Below are 21,013 nucleotides of genomic sequence, written 5' to 3'. Positions count from 1 at the left end.
TCTTTTGGATTGCTCTCCAATGCCATCAATTTATTTATTTATTTTTTGAATAATTTCATTCAGTTTTGTGATTGCTTTCAGAAGCAGAGTCCAGCCATTCTTGGAATCAGAATTCCTTCCATAATGATTTTTTTTTTAATATGGAGCATATCATGCACCTTCCCTTCTTAAAACTTTCTAGTAACATCATCTTTCATTGGAATAAAATCTTAGCACTGGGTTTCCATGGGTTGTCAACCTTGTACTGCACATTGAATTACATGGGGAACCTACTGATGCTTTGGTTACACTTCCAGAGGCTTTTTTTAAGCTCCCTAGGTGATTCTGATAGTCAAAGTTTAAAATCATCACCTTACATAATTTGCCCTTTCCTAATTCCCCTACTTTCTCAATCACTTTCCAGCTTATTCACTACACTCCAGTCATGCTGGCTTTCTTTCTGTTTCTCAAACATAAAACATTATTTTCTGTGCGTATTCTTCCTAGTTGTTGAAATTCTTTCCCTTGTATCTCTTACATTCATGTTTTAACTTAAATGTTACTTCCTGAGAAGCTTAATTTTATTTGTCAATTTGGCTGGGTCACAGTGCCCAGATGTTATTCTGGATGTTTCCGTGAGGATGTTTTTAGTTGAAATTAACATTTAAATCAGTAGACTCTCAGTAAAAGCAGATTGCTCTCCATAATGTGGGTGGGACTTTTTCAATCAGTTGAAGGCCTTAACAGCACAAAGACAGACCTCCCCTGAGCAGGAAGGAATTCTGCAGCAGATGGCCTTCAGACTTGAACTGCAACATCAGATCTTCTCTGGGTGTCCAGCCTGAGGACCTTTGGACTTGAACCTCAACATTAGCTCTCAGTCTCTCAATCTCTCTCTCTCTCTTTCTGTCCCTACACACACACACACACACACACACACACGCACACACACACACATTGTATTTATTGGTTTTGTTTATCTGGTGAACCCTGACTAATATACTTCCTCAGAGCTAGAATTCCCTTCTGCTCTGTGTCAGCAAACACAATCTATCACATGACTTGTGTTATTACTTTTATAGCCTTTTCTTCATAGCACCTCTTAACAGTCATATATCACCCTACTCCTTTTTTTACTTACTTATTGCCTGTTACCCACATCTAACACCCTATTATAGATTCTTTATGAAAGAAAAGATATTTTCAAGTATGTTATCTGCTGTGCCAACAACATTTAGCACTTATATGCAAATACTTGTTCAGTAAACTATAAACTATATAAATTAATCAAAGAAAAAGTAACTGGTAGTATGTACTGTGAAAGAAGTATCAGAAAAGGATAATGGGGGATTATACTATTCCTAAAACAAATAACCAGGTCATAATAAAACATCACTTTTTGCAGAAGTCTCTTTTAGGATCTCTGTCCTGTTTTTACTCTTGTATGTGTACATAAAGCAACCAAGGTCCTGAAATTGACTGAAATTGGTGTCCCCCAGTGTCACCTCTAAATACTAAGCTAACAGCCAGTAATAGCCAGTATATGACATTTGGGTTAAGAATTCAATTCAGATTAGCATGTCAATGTTTCCACTGGATTGCTGAAAAATATTAAATATTTCTTTACTTATCCATTCACACCAACCCCTTCTCTAAGGAAACTATTATGGAGATTGCATCAGACTACTTCACAATGCCTGACTTGGGCCCTAACACAAGTAGGAGAAATCAGATGTCAAGATTCAAAGAGATGTAAATAAAGCATTCAGTCTTCCACTGCATTAAAGCATCAAATGCATCTTTCAGAGGTCTTTTTCTAGCTTCATAAGTAAAATAAGGAGCAGTGAGTACATATTCTAATCAACAGTTACAACTTTAAACTGCAAAGAAATTCTTTGTTACATTGACTTAAAAATTACTTTTCTGTAATGTTCATCCATTGGTGCTAATTCCACTATCTGGAAGAGAACAGGTAGCATCTTTTCAAGCACATGTTAATTTCCCAGTTATATGGAGCAAACTAAGCTGTTTACTCTTAGTCTTCTCTTGCCCTACCATAACTCTGTCAAGATCCCTTGAAAGATCCAAATAGCCCATGGATTGTGAACACTTCACCTTCCTGGTTGCCCTCTTTCTAGATGCTTTAAATATGATGGCTGACCCTTAAAATGTGACCTCCATGAAATTTCACATGAGATCTGACCACAAAGTCAAACATATATTTACTCCAAGTAATCACTGAAGCTACAACAACTCTTATCCTGAGAGAAAGGTAGATTTTTATTACATTAAATTCAAAGTATCAGGAACCACATATGTTACTTGTTTAACTCATAATCTCTGACTTTGCCTCTCAAGCTGACTTGTTTTTTGTTTTATAGTCCTTCATAAAGCAAATTATCCCAAGACAAAACACAAACAACCCAACAAAAATAGCTTGTTGCACTGATAGGTCTTTTGTACCCTTATGTCTAATGATGCAGGGTTAAAATAGAAAATATAATTAAAGCAACCAAGGTTTGAAACTGACTAGCTGAATAGGAAAAATGTAACCACTACTTAAATGACCATTAATGTGCATTTATTTTACTATTTTTAATAGGGACTAGGCAGACAAATCAATGTTTCCATCAGAGAGAAAGTGCCTTTTAAGTGCAAAGCATTTTTCACAAGCTCTTTCCAACACCAGCATAGATGACATCACCAGAGAAGGATTGTTTAACTAACAGGGATCATTATATGTTGTTGGGATTTTTCTTCAGTGAACAAGCAATTAGTCTGTCAAGGATGGGCTGAGTTTCTAAAATAAACGACTAAAAGATGCTTACAACTCCTCTCTGTGTTCCTGACAAAAAGAAAGATTGGTTTTCATGTAGAAGTGAGTTTTGGCTGGTTTTTTTCCATGAGAAAAAATAGTCTTCAGAAAGTCTTTCATATCTTCTTAATTTGTCTCCAGTTTTATTTTGCATATTTTAAGCTAATTCTATGCAAGCTTATTTCCCATTATCTGTACGTTAGGTCACAGGATTGCAATGGTTTCACCATTATTCATTTTTCTCCAAACATATGACAGGTAAAAGGCACTGATAAGCAGTGAAGTAAATATTACATAAAGGGATATGACCTATTCCACAGTAGAGGCTCTGGCCATTCTTGCCATTAATTTTAAGATCAATTGCATTAAAGTAATTAAATTTACCCCTGAACCCATAAAGAATGATTGAGAGAAGGTAAGTGTAAAAAGAGAGAAGCAGTTCTACTTACTCAGTTAGAAGCAAATGTTGTCTCCACTAAATTGAATCCAACTCTGGATGAAACTAATCAGATTTTTTGTCAAATTATCAGTTCATTGGGTAAACAGCAAAAGGTTACTTTTAAATTAAATGCTCTTAATATCAACTCCATAGCATGGTAAACTTGATCTGTTACATTCATCCCCACTAAAAGCATCACCAATCATCTATGGATTTTTTTAAAAAAGAAAAGTGAGAATTTGCATATTACATCAGAACTAAAATTTTATATGAGTTTAGGAAAACACTTTGGATTAATTTTTCACAATAATGATGTATCTATTGAAAAATCATTTTCTAACATTACAAATAGAGACAGCAACTATTTATTTACCTGACCTCATAAAATTCTATAGAACCATAGGGTTGTTTTTCTTAAACTCTTAACTAGAAATAAATATCCAGCTCCTACTGGCAAATTCACAGGTAATTTTTTCTCCTTTGAAATTTTTAAGATAAAATTATATTCTTACATGTAAATTTAAATTAGCTTTTTGCTTATTTTCTTTTCCCCAGTTGTTTCTTCTCTCCCAACCTGTTAAGCACAAACCTAATTTGTTATGTATCCTTTCATATATATTTACATTTTTATATATATATATGTGCACACATACATTCATAAATACATACTATATACAGTATAGTTTGTTTTGATTTTTAAATTGTATGTAAAAGGCAACATATTACAGATACCTGTCTTAGTCTGTTCAGGCTGCTATAACAGAATATCATAGAATGGATGGCTTATAAAACACAGATATTTATTTCTCACAGATCTGGAGTTTGAGAAGTTCAAGATCAAGGGGTTGGCAGATTTGGTGTCTGATGAAAGCTGGAGAGGGCTTGCTTCTTGGTTCAAAAAGTGTCACATTCTTGCTATGTCCTCACAAGATGGAAGGGATTAGAGAGATCTCTGGGGTCTCTGTTATAAGGGTACTAATCCCATTCCTAAGAGTTCCTCCCTCATGACCTAATCACCTCCCAAAGGCCCTACCTCCTAACACTATTACATTGGGGGTTAGAATCTGAACACATGAATTTGGGGGGAAATGGGGAGCACAAATATTCAGTCTGTAATAATACCATTCTGCAATTTACTTTTTTCACTTTAATATTATACTTTTGTTTGTTTGTTTGTTTTGTTTTGTTTTGTTTTGTTTTTGTGATACACGGGCCTCTCACTGTTGTGGCCTCTCCCGTTGTGGAGCACAGGCTCCGGATGCCCAAGCTCAGCAGCCATGACTCACGGGCCCAGCCGCTCCGCGGCATGTGGGATCTTCCTGGACTGGGACACGAACCCGTGTCCCCTGCATCGGCAGGCGGACTCTCAACCACTGCGCCACAAGGGAAGCCCTTAATATTATACTTTTGAAACTTTTAAATGCACTGTGTTTTAAGTACTGCATAGGATTCTAATTTGAGATATACCAAAATTTATTCATCTATTACCATATGATGACCAATTGAGTTGTCGTTGTTGCTGTTTCTTTCTGAGTTTTCTTGGTTTTTGCTTCTGAATTTAGGATTGCAGCCCTCCTCTGCTCAGGCTCTCTCCTCTCAGCCATTTCCACCCTTACTTTCCAGGGGCTATGGTTATCCTGAATTCTGTCTTTGGTTTTTCAATCCCAGCACATAATGGGTTTTCTATGGGAGTTTAGCTACCCCACAGGGCAGGCTGGGATCTGCCTTCAGAGTAGAAACTATGAAAACGTGAAACTCACCAGATCCATCCCTTTACTCTACGTTGTCTTCCTCCTATATTTTTCTGCTCTCTGGACACTTTTGAGTTTTAGTTTTATTCTCTAATATTTATCAGAATTTATAATTAGCTGCAGAAGAAGCAGTTCAATGACAGTTACTTAGTTGTTAACCTATATTGTGCTTATTTTTTTGTTTGCCCATCTGTGAATTAATAGAAAATATATGTATTGGTTTCTGCCCTTGGTTCCCAGAACAGAGTTACTGAAAGCTTTGTAAATAGGGGGTCCTAGGAGAATCTTTATGGCAACATTTAATCTCTGACCCTGGTTCCAAACACAGAGCTCCTGAAACCCCTGGAATTTCCTAAGTGATAAAAGCGTGAGGAGCAACTTATGTTCTAATATTTGGTCCTTGACCCTGGTTCCTGACACAGGGTTCCTAAATCCCCTGGAATTTCTTAAATGACAGGAGTGTCTTTTGTTCTAATGAAATGACTCTGGGGTGGGTTTCTCGATGGCTTCTGGATCAGGTCCGGTCACCCCAATCAAGACCAAACCATGTTACAATCTTGGAAATGTCAACCTTGTCCCCCATTCTCTAGAGAAGGGAGAGGGGCAGGAAACGGGGTTCAAAATTGATGATGCCAGGCTTCCCTGGTGGCTCAGTGGTTGAGAATCTGCCTGCTAATACAGGGGACACGGGTTCGAGCCCTGGTCCGGGAGGATCCCACATGCTGTGGAGCAACTAGGCCCGTGAGCCACAACTACTGAGCCTGCGCATCTGGAGCCTGTGCTCCGCAACAAGAGAGGCCACGATAGTGAGAGGCCCGTGCACCACGATGAAGAGTGGCCCCCGCTCGCCAAAACTAGAGAAAGCCCTCGCACAGAAACGAAGACCCAACACAGCAAAAATAAATAAATTAATCAATAAACTCCTACCCCCAACATCTTAAAAAAAAAGATTGATGATGCCTACGTAAGGAAGCTTCCATAAAAATCCCAAAGGTATGGGGTTTGAGGTCTTCCGTGTTGGTAAACAAATCCATGTACAAAGAAGGTGGCACTCCCCAACTCCATGAGGACAGATGCTGCTGTGTTAGGGACCCTCCCAGTCCTCACTCTATGTATCTCCTCGCCTGATGACTTATCTGTATCCTTTATTGTTCTTTTAATAAATTGGTAAACTAAGTATTTCCCTGACTTCTGTGAGCAGTTTGAGCAAATAATAAATCCAAGTGGGAGGAGGTCAGGGGAACCTCCAATGTGTAGCCAAGTCAGACAGAAGTTGTGGGTAACCTGGGGACTTACTACTTGCAGTTGGCATCTTGGGACTGAGCCCTTAAACTGTGGGATCTAACATTATCTCCAGGTAGGTAGTGTCAAAATTGCCTTCAATTGTAGGACACACAGCTAGTGTCCCATAATTGCTTGGTGTGGGGGAAAAATCCCACACCTTGTCTTTATCCCAAATTGCAATCTTCTGGAGAACAAATATCCTGACATTATTTATCTTTGTTTCCTCTAATAATATCTGAACAAAAAAGATAAACAGTAGAAAATTATTTGTAGAACTGTACTGATATGATAGATACTTAATGCATCCTTTAAATTCTTCAAGGTTGAGACAGTTGTAGTGCTATTCTTTTACTAGTTAAAAATATAAATTCTATATCAATATCATATACTTGAAACTGCCCACTAACCATTTGAAAAATATAGATGTTAGATTATCCCCAGTAGCTGTTAAACTAAAATATAGGCAAATAAACACTCATTGGGGAAAAAAAGTATGTAGGAACATACATACATACAACAGTGGCTCACAAAATATAGAATCAACTCTGGGAAAAAAAGTATTGCTTGCAAAGCAGGCACAATAAAGATGTTACGTTAAACATTTAAGCTAAAAGTGGTGAGAATTAAAAAGAAGTTTCAGATTAAATAGGAATTGGCTCCCACTAGTGTCTCTGCATTATTAGGGCCAAGTGGACTGTCTTCTAAGAGCCTGAGAGGTTCCTGAACGCTCCATGCCGCCCACATTTGAATTAAGCATAGGTAATGTGAATTCCTCAGAATGTGTCCATTTACATAAATTCTTAATGGATAAACATGAGATTTTGAATTGCCATACTGTTTCTTTAAAGAATTTCCTTGAAAAAAAAAATTTCCCCAAATGTGAGCAGGAAGTGAGGATTGTTTGCAGCCAACAACAGGGAGTTGAATATCCTCGGCATTTATCTCAACAATACCATGAATAATAAATGCTCTTTAAAGAAATTACATGCTATAAAAAGCACAGTTCCTTTATTTTCTGAGACGTCAAACCGCCATTTCTGCTACAAACTAAAGCATAATAATCGTGCCTTAAAAGATGAGATTTGGCATTATTAAAATTCATTAACAAAGTTAAAAATCAGAGGTGAATCCTCACACCCCCAATACTCCAATTCCACAAGTGTTTATTAGGCACTAATCATGGTTCAGGAAAAATGGTGAGCAGTTAAATTATTACATACTCATAATGCAAGTGTAGCTGAGAAGTTACAAACATGCCTAAAAATGACGTATTCTCATCCATCCTATTCACAGTCTTATGAATTCCCTTTTTCCAAACACACAAAAATCACTTTTTCTCTATTTTCACCTGCCGTTTGGGCATTACCTCATCTTTCTCACCACTAACCCACCTTTGAGTAATTTTCCCATCTTTTTCCCAAAATGTGTGTAATACTTTCTTATGAGTAATATGATTTTCTTTCCCAGATTTTTCCCTTCACTCTACTTAATCCCTACTTGTTCTCACATTCTCTTTTTTCCAAGTAGCCTATTTTTCTAAATCCTATGTTGCACTTCTCTTTGAGCTCTGCAAACAAGTGTATGTAGAAAAAATCAGGTAGTGCTAGAACTGCATCAGATTAAACTCTGTCTTTATTCTTTTGCCAAGGCACTTAGCTAGCCTACATGACAAAAATTAAACTCATAAGCAACAACTCTATAGTGCAAATCTAGCAGGATGAAATGGCCCTACTTAAATGCAAAATAAACTGTGTAATCACATTCCTATAAATGGTGGGATATTTTCTTCTCTACCATATCCTATCCTACCCACTTTTTTCAGAGAGAAAATATAAATCAAAATAATTTAATTAAGGCCAGAGCCATTTCCTGGGTAAAAGAGAGAGGAGGCATTAAAAATTATATAGCGGGATAATTTATAGAAGTACGAATTTCTATCCTGTTCTCATTGTTATAGGAACCTAAAGAAATAAAAACAAAAATCTTGCCAATTCTGTAGCTGGAAGGGGAGCCAAGCCTTTTCGTTTAAAAATCAAGTTTTTTCAAATCAGCTTTACCTTTAAGAAATTAGGCTGCAATACCCTTCTGAGTCCAGAAATGAGACTGAGGTCTCTGCACAGGTTAACAGAGAAGTGGAGAAATATGGTTTCCCAAAGACAGGAAAGATAGCGCCTTGAAGGGGAGAAGTCCTTCAACTAGTGCAGATCTATGTACACTCTGAAAAGTAGGTGCAGGAAGTTGAATTTTTAGTGCCACAGCTTGGGAAACTTGATCAAAATCTCTATGTCCAAAGTTGGCATTACTTTTTCCTAAATATTTGGACTTGCCTAAAAATGGTACCCAAATCCAATTAATTTGATTTACTTTTGTTTGTTTTTTAATATGACAGCACCTTTACCTATGTACTGCAGAGAAAACCTGGAGGGTAGTGCTGCCAGCTACAGAGTAGAATAGAAAATAACCAAAAGTGCCCAACATAATAATGGGAAGCCCTATTTTCTAATGACATGGCCAAACCCTTGCTTTTAGGGAATTTTTTTTTGTTTTTCAACAAAATGAGTTTAGTCTGTAGAAGATGTGATTAGTGGTTAGCTATTGATCCTTTATGTCTTCAACACAAGTTCTTCCAAAGCCTCTGATTCTCATTTGAGGATTTACCCTGACCAAGATGTTCCTCTCAGCTTGACTAAACTTTCTTTAGCCAGATTTCTTCCTGACTATAGACCCTTGATCTCCCTTTTCTTAGAGCATTTACTTTAGAAAACTTTCAGTTGTAAATTCTGTCTCTGTCCCTTGGAGATGTAAATCTTTTGCCCGTCTCTTGCCAGTTTTACAGCCAAGGAATGTTTTTCTCAAGGACCTGGGAACTATTTTATTGAAATATAATCATTTCAATCATCAAGATAGAACCCCTGTCTCCCGGTCTGTGGGAGGGTAGGAAACTAACTTCTATAAGTGTCAATTAGTAAACACAGGTGGCTTAATCACATTGACCAACTTCCCCTTTAACCTCCTCTAGTACTTTTTCACTAGCTCACCCCAGTGTTTAAAAACCCTCCTACCTTGGGGTTCAGTGAGGTTGAGTCCAGTCTCTCTCTCCTATTGCAAGTCTTGAATAAAGTCTTCTTTGACTGCTTAACTCCATTCAGTACAATTTTTCTTTGATAACTCCTCCCCACTTTCAGTTCATTTCATCTAGGGTGAACCAGTTCAAAAGGGGCTGAGAAATGGAGGGTAAGACTGGTGATATTATTTAAGCTAGGCTGAAGCAATCAGTACTTCCAGATTTTTTCATGAGTGAAAGTCAATCTATTTCCTTTTTGCTGAATCCAGTTAGAGTTGAGATGCTTCGTATTTGTCTTCATTTTGTTTTGTTATTTTCTTTTACATTTACAACCCAAGGTCACAGTTGGTCAACTATTAAAAGAACCATCACAGCTGTAGTTCTTACTTTCAGTGAGTTTGAAAATAAAAACTTGTACCAAATAGTTAACTTGGATCCTTGTTTATGGGACCACAGTTTGTTCTTCACCATCACCCCATCTAACCTTTTCTTATTCTTGAAGGATAAGGCAAAAGAAACATTAACTCCATCTAGCTGATGTCTAGGACACTTCCCAAGACTGGATGGCCCTAGAGAAAACCAAAGTGATGTCTCTTCCTGAGATAAGAGAAGAAGTTTTCCCCCAAAGGACAATTGGGTTCCAGCCTGTGAATCTTGAAGGATAGGGTACTTGAGAGGTCAGCATACTAATTAGAGAGCAGGGGGCTCTTCTAGAATGTCCTTTGCATATACCCTCAGATTTCAGGCATCTTCTCATTTGATATTCAAAATGAAAGTCACACTCTCCTTTTTCACAATTCCCTCGTGTGGTTGCCCTACATCTCTGTGTACCTTGTATAGCTTACACAATCGGGCATTCTTTCTAGAACACAGGAGGGAAGTAAGTGACTATTTTTCCTCATTGTTCCTAAGTGGGGAATGGGGTAGGGGTTAGACCATGAAGGGTCTAAGGCTCATGGTCTCCACTAATAAAATTGATTATGGAGATCAGTCCATAGAAAGTTGGAGAACGTTAAAAGATTTGTGATCTTATAGCAGTGTCCTGGAGAGGCCAAGGACAAGTGTGACAATAAAACCAAACCTTCTGGTCCCCCCACAATGGGTTAGCAAGTGGGAGATGTGGATAAGTGTTTTAGCTCAGTCCTGAGTTATACATATAGGACAGTTTAAAGGAGATCAGAGAAAATAAACATGGGAAAAAGAAAATCTTGCTGTGTATAATCTTATCAAGATGGATAATTTTGTTCTATAGTATCTTCATCCAATTAAAAGATGTTTTCAGAACACAAGGAAAATAAAGAATTCAGTTAGCCATCTGATTTTGCCTGAGGTTTCCTAGTATCCCAGTTAAAATGTAATTTATAAGGCAAACAATCCTCTACTTTCTTGTATCCTATAAAAACAAACGTGGCACGCTCTAATTTAATTATCCCTATTTCTGGTGATACTCTGGATGTCTTTAAATGCAGATAGAATTTTTTTTTCAATTTGAAAAAAAAGTAAAAACAATAACTTATGTATGAAAAAATAAAAACCCTGCCCTGCTATGCCCCTTCAAAAAAAGCACCACCTACAGCTCTTTTAAAGATCATTTTAAATTAGCAAACAGCATAACATGTAACTTAAGTTTAAACTAAAACTTAAAAAAGCAGGCCTAAGAATGCTCATATTTAATTATGTCTCCACGTAATTAAGTGTGGCAAGCTGATGATAAAACCTTTAAGTAATGACTCATAAAGAGATAAAAATGGAGCATGTGTTTAATCAGTTCACAGCCTTCCTCAGAAACTGGCATCGCTCAGGTGCTAATGAGACACCTGTTGCTGGGGACACCAGAGAGAGCAGTGAATCAGCTGGGACAGAAAGAGAAGGGCTCACTGTTTCTGCAGGCAGGTGGTTCTGTCAAGATGACTGCCAGGAGGTTTAAGCTCTGAGAAGATATTTAAATACAAGCACACAACCAATTCCAGATTTTTAAATAGAAAAAAGGGAAAGAAAATGTATTTCTTCCTCCATTTCAGTGATAAATTGTGGAACAATCTTTTAATTTTTAGATCATAATGATTTTAAGTTTTCAGTGGCTGATACATGTAATATTTCTTTTCTTCGTGGTTTTCCAAGGAACTGTGTTATGTGCATTCAAGAAATGTTATTTATACTGTGTAACCAAGTTTCACTTCTTTCTGCAATTTAAAGGGTTATTTTCTCTATCTTCAAAATGAATAGTGAGTTATTTCCACATGATATGATAATAGAAAAATAAACTTGTATTCTGGTCTCCATGCTCTTTTTCTGACTAGGTTGTCTGACATCTATGTGTTAAGAGATATGACTATGCACCAGGATGGAGAAATGAGGCATTAATATCTGGGTTCCTATGGAAGCTTAAATATGTATTAGAATTTGACAAGCCTAACGGTCCAATAATGAGAAATGGAGATAAGACCATTCCTCCTGAAATGTGAAAGGTACAATGGCTAGTACTGTCTTCCCTAGAGGACTTTAGACTTGTTACAGAACAAACTCTTCCACTCTTCAAATTATTCTCTGTGGGCTATTCAATTTTTGCCTCTAAGCAGAAACCACCACCAAGGAGCTATTTGGCACTGAGTTTAAATAAACTCATGCTGTATTAGAAGAGGCTTTAACAACATCTCAGAAGGATGCCTTACTGTTTCTGGAAATGGAAATTGCTCATGAGCTTCAGAGAGCATCAGAAGTTTTGGAAAATTAGAGTAAAATATATGGGCTTTTATTAAACATATGCAGAGAAAAAGCCAAAAGAGTAATGAATAATTGTTTTTGAGGCAAAACAAATACAAGGTCATATTTGAAAGGAAGAATAGAGATTGAAAGATAAAACAGGCTAGATGTGAATTGGAATCCTGATGGATAATACTGGTAATAATTCCACTTTGAGTATTTGCCACACAAATTTGGCTACCACAACCTGGCATGTGTCATAGCTCAGAATAAGGAGCTCAGGCAACTTTAACATAGACTGCTTGTTCTAAACACAGTCCCTCTATAGCCAAAATAAGTGAGAGAACATTCGAATGACACATCTGATGCCCCCATCCCCCAATTCCTCCAGAAAGCTAGAAGTTATTCAGGCTGGAAAGTGAATTATTATCTAATAGATTATCTGCCATCTATAAATCCACCAGATAATTACTCAACCTCCTTTAATTTTGATTCTCTAAGTATGCATTGCTTATGAAAATATTTTGAATCTCCATTATAAAAAAGCAAACAGATGAAGGTCTTAGTGTCTGTTTAAACTTTGGAAGTGTCTTAACTTTAGAACATATTAACTTTATAGTCAAATAACTTGTTTTCATACTCCATATAAGTAATGATTCTGGTTTACATAAAATTTAGATAATATTTTGTAAAAATTTATATAAGTTTACATAAATTATTTTAGGAAAACATTAACTGTGTAAAGTAACATCAACTTGGATAGAAAATATGTATTATTTATTTTATATTAATTTTTAAATACATAGTTTAAAATGAACTTTATATTTTTTGCATTGTCTATTTTTGTTCATAGATTTTATTTCTACAAGAGAATTCCATAGGATTCTTTTAGCAACTGACTACTTCCTGCCAATGACATCTTAAGTGAAACAACACTATGTATGTAAAACAGCAAGATATGAAACAGTGAGTTGTAGCAGACCTTCTTTGTGGAAAGGTGTGGGGAAAATGTGACCAAAGGGTATTTAGGGTAGAGGAAGCAGAAAAGGATGGAATACCTGTGTATTCATTTATAAACAAATTCTGCCTCTTTTCAGCAGGTGCACTTTAGATTTTAACTCTCTAAAATTTCACAGAATTGAAAATTTTGGAGTTCAGAAAAAGAATATAATCAACAATTTGATTTTAAAAGAATATTTGAATGTCAAATTTGCATTCTTTGACCAGGTAATTTTTCAGCCAGAAGCCTTACTTTGGTTACTGAGTGCTGACCTGCCTGCTGGAAGTTGGTCTGTGCACAGGACAAGCTTCCATTCCACATGCTGGTTCCACTCAATGCAAGTGCTCTTAGTGGGGTTACCCCTTTCTGGTACAAAGGGCATCTGCGGAAGGAGGGGTCTCTCAAAGGTGGAAGGCTCTGCTTTGGAATATGTTGAGAGCAGAGAAGATGCTTACTGAAGGAATTGCTTTTACTGTATTCTTTTTTCACTGCATCTCAGGTTTTCACATTACGAGTTATGATTTATACTTTTCAAAGGCTGATTTGCATAATCTCTCATGTTCTTGTTCCAGTTGCAGATTCTTATTCAGACACTCTCTCTAGATAGGTAAAGTGTATATTTTAATGGTCCTTTTGGCTACCCTTAGAATAGAAGTTTGTCCTTTCTCATTAAAACGTATGAGCTTTTACTGTTATACTTCATTAGCTGTATTGTGTTGTATTCTTAGCTCATAATGGTTGCCATAAACTATTGAGTTTCTAAATATAACTAATTGTTTTTATTGGAGATATTTTTGATAGATTTTCCACTTTTCCATCCCTTCTCATGAAAATTTTTCTTTTTTCTCCCCTCAGTCACTTATGGTTTATATAGATATAGTAAGTGCTTTATATGTCCTTTCAAAAACAAGACACAGAAAAAAAACAATGACCTCATTTATTAAGTATAATTGTACTGAAAAATTACAATTAGAGGTTCTGAAACCTGTTTATAAAATTTGGGGAAAAGTTTCAAACATTGTTTCTGACACAGTATTGCTATGAAACAAAACTGGCATGTATTAACATCTCGTATAAATCCATTTTTCAAAAATAAGTAACTGATTTGTAAACTTCCAGCCAATTAACTCCAAAATGGTTAATCTCGTCTAAGTATGGTCTGTGTGCTAAACTGTTTAAAGATCTTAATCCACCTATTGATGTAAATAATTATAAAAATTAGCTTTCTTTAGAAGCTCTATTTGTTATTTTGGAGTCATGCATAGATAGCCAGCCCCTACTCAGATTTTAGAATTATTCATGAATTCTTGGGGAAATAGAGCCAAGGAAGTAAACGCACCATTATTTTTACTTATTCATATCTTTTGAGTTCCTCTTTGTCTTCATTTTATTAAAGTCAAAAACATAAAGTTATCATTGATCAACAATATGATTAAGAATATACTTCCTGCACTTTATGTAATTCTTTTATAATTCAAAACACTTTTTATTCATGTTTACTCTTTGAATAGCTTTGGCCTTTCTTGTTAGTGTGTTATAAATGAAAATCATTGTAGCGCAGATATAATTAAGCTCCTTTCTTTCAAGAATACTGCTTCACAAAATTAAGTACTTAATCAACTAATGTTTTGACTACTTTGCATTTAAACAGCAAACTGAAGAACTGATTTAGAATTTCATTTGGCACATGAATGTATTTCCTTTCTCTGAATAGTAAAATACAGTCACTCCTTAGTGATCATTACCCCTTCCTGGTGACTAGGTTTCTATTCCTACTTAAGCTACCACCATGGAGTAGTCAGGTTAATTTGTTACAGTATTTGATTAGCCATAGTAATGCATTGCCTACATGTTTAGAAAAAGTTAATTAATGTGTTTTAGGTGATTGCAATCATAGTTATTCAACTGAAAATGCTCTCCTTTTCTTTATTAATAATTATAACAATCTGTATCACAATCTTTAAATTATGTAAAAATTTAAGATATATAATAAATAAGAATATGTGAGAATCTTTATATATATATATATATATATATATATATATATATATATATATATATATATATATATTCTGTGTAGATAAAAACTAAAGTTTTGAAGCTGGAAGGTAGTTAATTCATTTTGACTAGTGAGGTAACCTGTAAGGTTCTGAATTTTCTGGGAACACAGCTGCCACTGACCAAGACAGGACAAAGATCCTTTTTGTGTGACTCTAGAAATGATTTTTTTTTTACCAAAAGATTTGTTACCCTTGGGATATGTGTGAGATTGGGAAAGGATGTGGAACTGTGTGTGTGTGTGTTTTGTAGGTGTGTGCCATGTATGTGCCTTCATGTGTGATGCAGAGAAAGATAAGAGGATTAAGAAAATCACTCCAGGATTGCATATTTATAGGGAATCTTGCTGAAGGTATTATACTGAGAATTATGTTCATACAATTTCTAAAGTAATTTTGGGAAGTGGAATATTGAATATTTGTTCTCAATTAGCATGAATGTCACTGTATCGAGAACCAATAGTACAAAGAATGTGTAAGATAGATCATTGTTCAATACATTAATAGAAGTGGAAGGAAAGATATTCCTGGTTGAGAAAACAAGAAGGCAAGGCAGGTGTGTGTGTTGGGGATAGTAAATCACTGATATGTGAAGAATGGGAGACAGTTTGAAGGGAGATAAACCTGGAATAGCAAGTAGCTTTAGTCCAGACTCCCGAGCACTTTGGAGTTCCATGCTAGGTAGCTGTGTTGTGTTTCCAGACCCAACAAACTACTGGATATCACTGAGGAAAAAGAAATGGCTTCTTTCACATCTTAGAAGAAGATCTCTGTACAGAAAAAGAGTTTGAAACGTTAAGAGATGAAATCCTTAACTGTTAAAATGTGTGACTATTTTCCTTCCTTATTTTAATCTCCTTCCCTCCATAGGTCTCCCTTTCTTTCCTTTTTGTCCTTTACCTTCTTTCTTACCAAATGAGTAAAAAAAAAAGGTACTGGTATTTGTACCCTTTGGAATCACTGATCCAATCAGTCAAGTATTTGTATTAAACTGTGTCTGAAGAAAAACTGAAAGATGAGTGAGAGAGAGCGAGAGAGAGCGAGAGAGGGCATTCTGATCAAAATCATCATTTCCAACCCACTTTTTAAAAATCTCCTTCTTTCCTCCTGTCTCTCTCTCCACTTTCCACCAGGCCCTCTCATCATTCAGAACATTCCCCCCAACTTGCTCCCTGAACCTTCAGCTGAAAAACCTCTTACGTTTTCTCCCTTCTTCCACTTAAACCAACTTAACCTCTATCTTGCTAAGCCCTTCAATTTCCCCTCTAGCTACTCTGCTACTCCATCTAACCATTCTCTATCTCTCATCATAAAAGTCCAAAACTTCTCTGGCAAGGATCAAACTATCCTTAAAGGTCTGGGAAATTGAGGAGAAAGACTATTCTCCAGCTACGAGCTTTGGGAGAAGGAGAGCTGAGAACATGTATACACAGATCAGGTTTGATATTGTAGTAGTTTAGTTAAATATATATATATATATACATACACACATGTGTTTCCCCCAAGACTTATTTCAGCCTTTATGGCCCTTTTTTTCTGCTTGAAATAATGTGAGTCTGGCAAAATGCTGATATTTGCCTTTCACCAAGACACTGAAGGGCTAGGATAGAACTAAGTGAAAAAAAGAAAATTAAAAAAAAAAAAAACCTTCACTGAGTTACAGAACTGTGTGTATCATTATCATATTTGTTACATTTAATGTGTGCAAGGATTCTTGGTGACTCTTTGTGAAAACAGAATCACTCAAACGGGTCTTAATAGGAGCATCCGAACCTGTGATTTTGATGTTCCTTGTAAGCTGAGAAAATCAGGCCTTGTGAGTAATTGAATGAGCGTGTAGAGACTTATATAGACGAAGACTTCGTAAAGTGGTTTGGATGATGACTCAGGTGGAATGCTGCCTCCAATTTGGGGCCCATTATGGGTCAGGGACAATGATAATGTGCACATAAAAGCAACAGATTGGTCCAGAATGGGTACTATAAAGACAGCCTTTTCCTAATCATGTCACCATTTTGTGTCTGCTGGTTTGGATTACAGCCTAGATGTTCAAAGGCAAGACCATAAATGGAAAATATTGAAAAGTATGTCATCATAAGCTAGAGTGATCTTTAAAAAGTGGCAATCAGATCACCCCAGCTCCCCAGTGTAAAAACCTTCAATAGCTTCCTAGGCATTTAAGAAAATATCTTTCAACCTGGATTAAAAGGCCCTGCATGACTTTTCTCCTGTCTCCCTCTTCAGGACCATCTCCTCCAGGCCTAATCCTACACGTACTAGATTCTCACAGAATACTGTCAGGTTTTAATAGCTGCCGGCCCATTCCCACTTTATGATGCTGGACTGCATTCCCTCTGCCTGGAATACTCTCTCAAATGATCTTCCCATGAGAGATTGGCTTTGTCATTAAAGTCTCAGATATTTTTATGTGCTTAGCAATTGACATCATCAAGCAGCTTCTATTTCTCTCTCTCTCTCTCTCATCCATGAATCTATCTATTCTCTCATCCTTGAATCTACCTTACTCATGATCTAAAAATACAAAGAGTCTTCCAGGAATACATGCCCTTTCTTTCACATTTGAATGAGTCTGAGAGTATAGAAACTTATCAAACATGATATATCAATTCTTAAATGTGTTTTAAACTCTAAATAGGACTTCTGAGCAATGTAGTTTTATCCTGTCCTCCCTGGAACACTGCAACAAAGCTGTGCCAACAGGTGAGTTCCCTGGACTGACCCTGACATTTCTTTCTGAGCCTCTGTTTTCTCAGGGTGTCAAGTGCACACTGCACAGATGCGCTGACCTAAGATATCCTGATTGAGGGCCTGAGCATGCCCTGCGGGCTTCCTCCAGAGACTGTTTCATCTTTACATGCTCCTGCAGGTGTTCTGTTAGGTGTTTCTTCTAATTTCTGTGATAACTACTACAGCTCGTTTTCCCCCACTGAGGGAGCATCTGGCTATTTGTCTAAGAGAAGATGCTCAGGAAATTAGCGTCTGGTCTCGTTTTAAATCTTCCTTCATCTGAATTTGCAAAAAAGGCATGCATATGGGCAAAGTGAAGCAGAGTTGAGAATCAAACTCAGGATAAAAATCATGAACATAGCAGGATAAGATACAGTTTGATATTATGACTGGTTTTCATTGGTTCCATTAATAAATGTTTTCTATATTATGCAATACATTTGACAGAGAATATAATACATATACACTTACAAATACACAGATATGTGCAAAAAATTTAAGTGACAGAGTCACTAGAGTCACTATCCAGAAAACTGAGCAAAAAGATCATTTATAATTTTCTTCCCTAACCCATCCATACTTAACATTTTTATATCAGTATTTTTTTAATTCAGCAAATTCTTTTAAAAATTAGCTTCATATGCCAAATGTCATCCTATTTTGCTCTCTTTATTTGACATTAGAATTGATTTATCTTCTCATCTTTGTAAAAGATTTACTGTCATTTTTGAACATGTTAATATTTCGTCAAGTAAGTTAGTTTGCTCCATCACTCCCCTATTTATGTTATTGCTTTATATATAATTTGTTTTCAATTCTAAATGTCATATTACTAATTAAATTTAAATGTACAAGAAATTTTAACTCTATGTATATATATTCATATCTAGACTGATTTATTTTATGAAATTCTAGGAAAAAGCAGTGGTCCTTGAAATTTGAGTCATGGCCACTTTGCTATCAAAACATATATCAAAGTGGTCTGACATCAAAGTGCCATTTTACAGAAGTATACACACAAGAAGGAAAGACAGTTTTGAAAGAAAGATTGTTACTCCCACTCTTTCAGAGATAGAAAATATTCACTTTCCAAGTCTATTCTGATGTTTAAGAAATCTTGAGAAATGTGATGAATTGTATCCTAAGATGCAGCTTTGGTTAGAAAGATAAAAATGATCAATGGGTCAAATAATTGCTAGTGCTTCCCCAACCCCAAGAACAAAGAGTTATACTGTGGGTGTCTTTCAGCTAAGGGTGTTTTCAGTTTCTTAATAGAATTCATTGTGAACATTTCATGAGAGTTTCACTGAAGAAAAATATGGAGTTTGAGCATCTCTAGAAATACTAGAATCTGAAGCAACATTAGATCCTTGTTTTCCCTTCATAATAAACTACTGGAGCTTAGTGGAGGCAGCCCCTCGGATGTCCTGTTTGCCACAGTCCTCATCTTCACCTGTTTCCTTTGAGCTCACCATTGAGTTCAAGACCTTTGATAACTTCTGCAGTTCCCAACTTTACAAAGGGTGATACTAAGGCACAGGGAAATTAATGATTTGACTGGACAAGTGATTAGTCATTGGTAGAGCCAAGACATTTCAAATTCAGAAAGCTCTCATTTGAAATATTTATTGCTTTAAAACTTTATTACTCTATTTCAAATGAGCATTTGTTGGGCATCAATTATGTGTCAAGTCATTATGGTTGCTATAGGGACAATGATAAACAAGACAGGAATCCTGCTCTCCTGGAGCTTACATTTTAGTGTCTAATGGATGAATACCGAAGAGGAAATAAATGCACAAGTAATCATTTCTGAAGAGGGTAAGCCAGTGCTCTAGAGAACTGAAAAATGAATACATCCTTCATCCCAGGAAAGGTTACCAAATGTAGTAGAAAGGGGGGCAGTACATGTCAAGGAAGTGATGCTAAGAGGAAGGGAGAGTGGTGATAGAGGAGGGTGGTGTTTTGAAATGAAGGATTTATCTCAGGCCGTTTGATTCAAAGGAAAGGGGTAGCTAGGTTAGGTGTCAGAGAAAAAGGAAGATTGGAGAAAGACTTTTAGAAGCCTGGTTGGTAAGCAAGTTTGCATAGTTCTTATTATAGTACATAATATGATGATACCTTTCTTTCCCAACTTGCAATCTCTAAGAGCACGGATTCTTCCAGAGGTTTTCCAGACATAGTATGTTATTAGAAGTGATATTTCAATGATGACGATTCAATGTTGCTATTAGAAATGATACTTCAACCAAAAATATTATCAAGGCTCTATACCCACACAACTTGGTTGGATGAAATACAAACAAATTGAAAAATTATAGATAAGAGTTGTCAAAACTAATATATTCTATTAGAAATGAAGATAGTTGGTACTTTCACCTTGGGGGTAGCTAGTGACTGGAACGGAGCATGAGGGGACTTCTGGGTGCGGGCAATGTTTTGTTCTTTGATAAAATGCACTTCCATAGGTGTATTTAGTATTTTAAAAATACCCTCAAGCTATACATGTGAGATATTGGCACGTTATTGTATTCTTCAATAAAAAAAAGTTTAAACAGTAAATGAAATAAAAACTGGCAAACAAGTTACACAGATATTACTGGTATGAAAAAATTTTCAGGAGAAAGGAATCTTTTTAGTACTTAAAACATGAGTAGACTTCATAAACAGAGACAGAGAGAAAGGGTATCCAGAGGGAGGGAACAGCATGACACAGAGGAAAAGAGGAAAAGTATAGACCAGATACATGGATCAAGAAGTCACTATAAGCTCCTCAGGTGACCTGGTCACCTCGGGTTCTCCTCGCCCAAGCCTGCAAAAATATCTCATCAGGATTCACGTGTGAATCTATGGCAAGTGACTTGATAGCCACCCTAAATCTCAGCCATAGCTGATCCTTAATTTTGCTTTTATTTTTTTTTTTAATTCTTTACACATCTATGACCTTGAACAGTGGTTCTCAAGCTTGAGCATTCCTCAGAATCACCAGGGAGACTTGTTCAAACATAGAATGCTGGGAACTACACAGAGTTCTGATTTAGTAGTTCTGGAATGGGGTTTGAGAACTTGCATTTCTAATAAATCCCAGGTGGTGTTGATGCTGCAGATTTAGGGATTACGTTTTAAAATCCACTGCCTAGAAAAATATTCTTGGCCTTTCCTAATTTTTCTAG

This window comes from Phocoena phocoena, chromosome 2 (genome assembly GCF_963924675.1).
Source record: "Phocoena phocoena chromosome 2, mPhoPho1.1, whole genome shotgun sequence".
NCBI lineage: Eukaryota > Metazoa > Chordata > Mammalia > Artiodactyla > Phocoenidae > Phocoena > Phocoena phocoena.
This window is presented reverse-complemented; position numbering follows the sequence as displayed.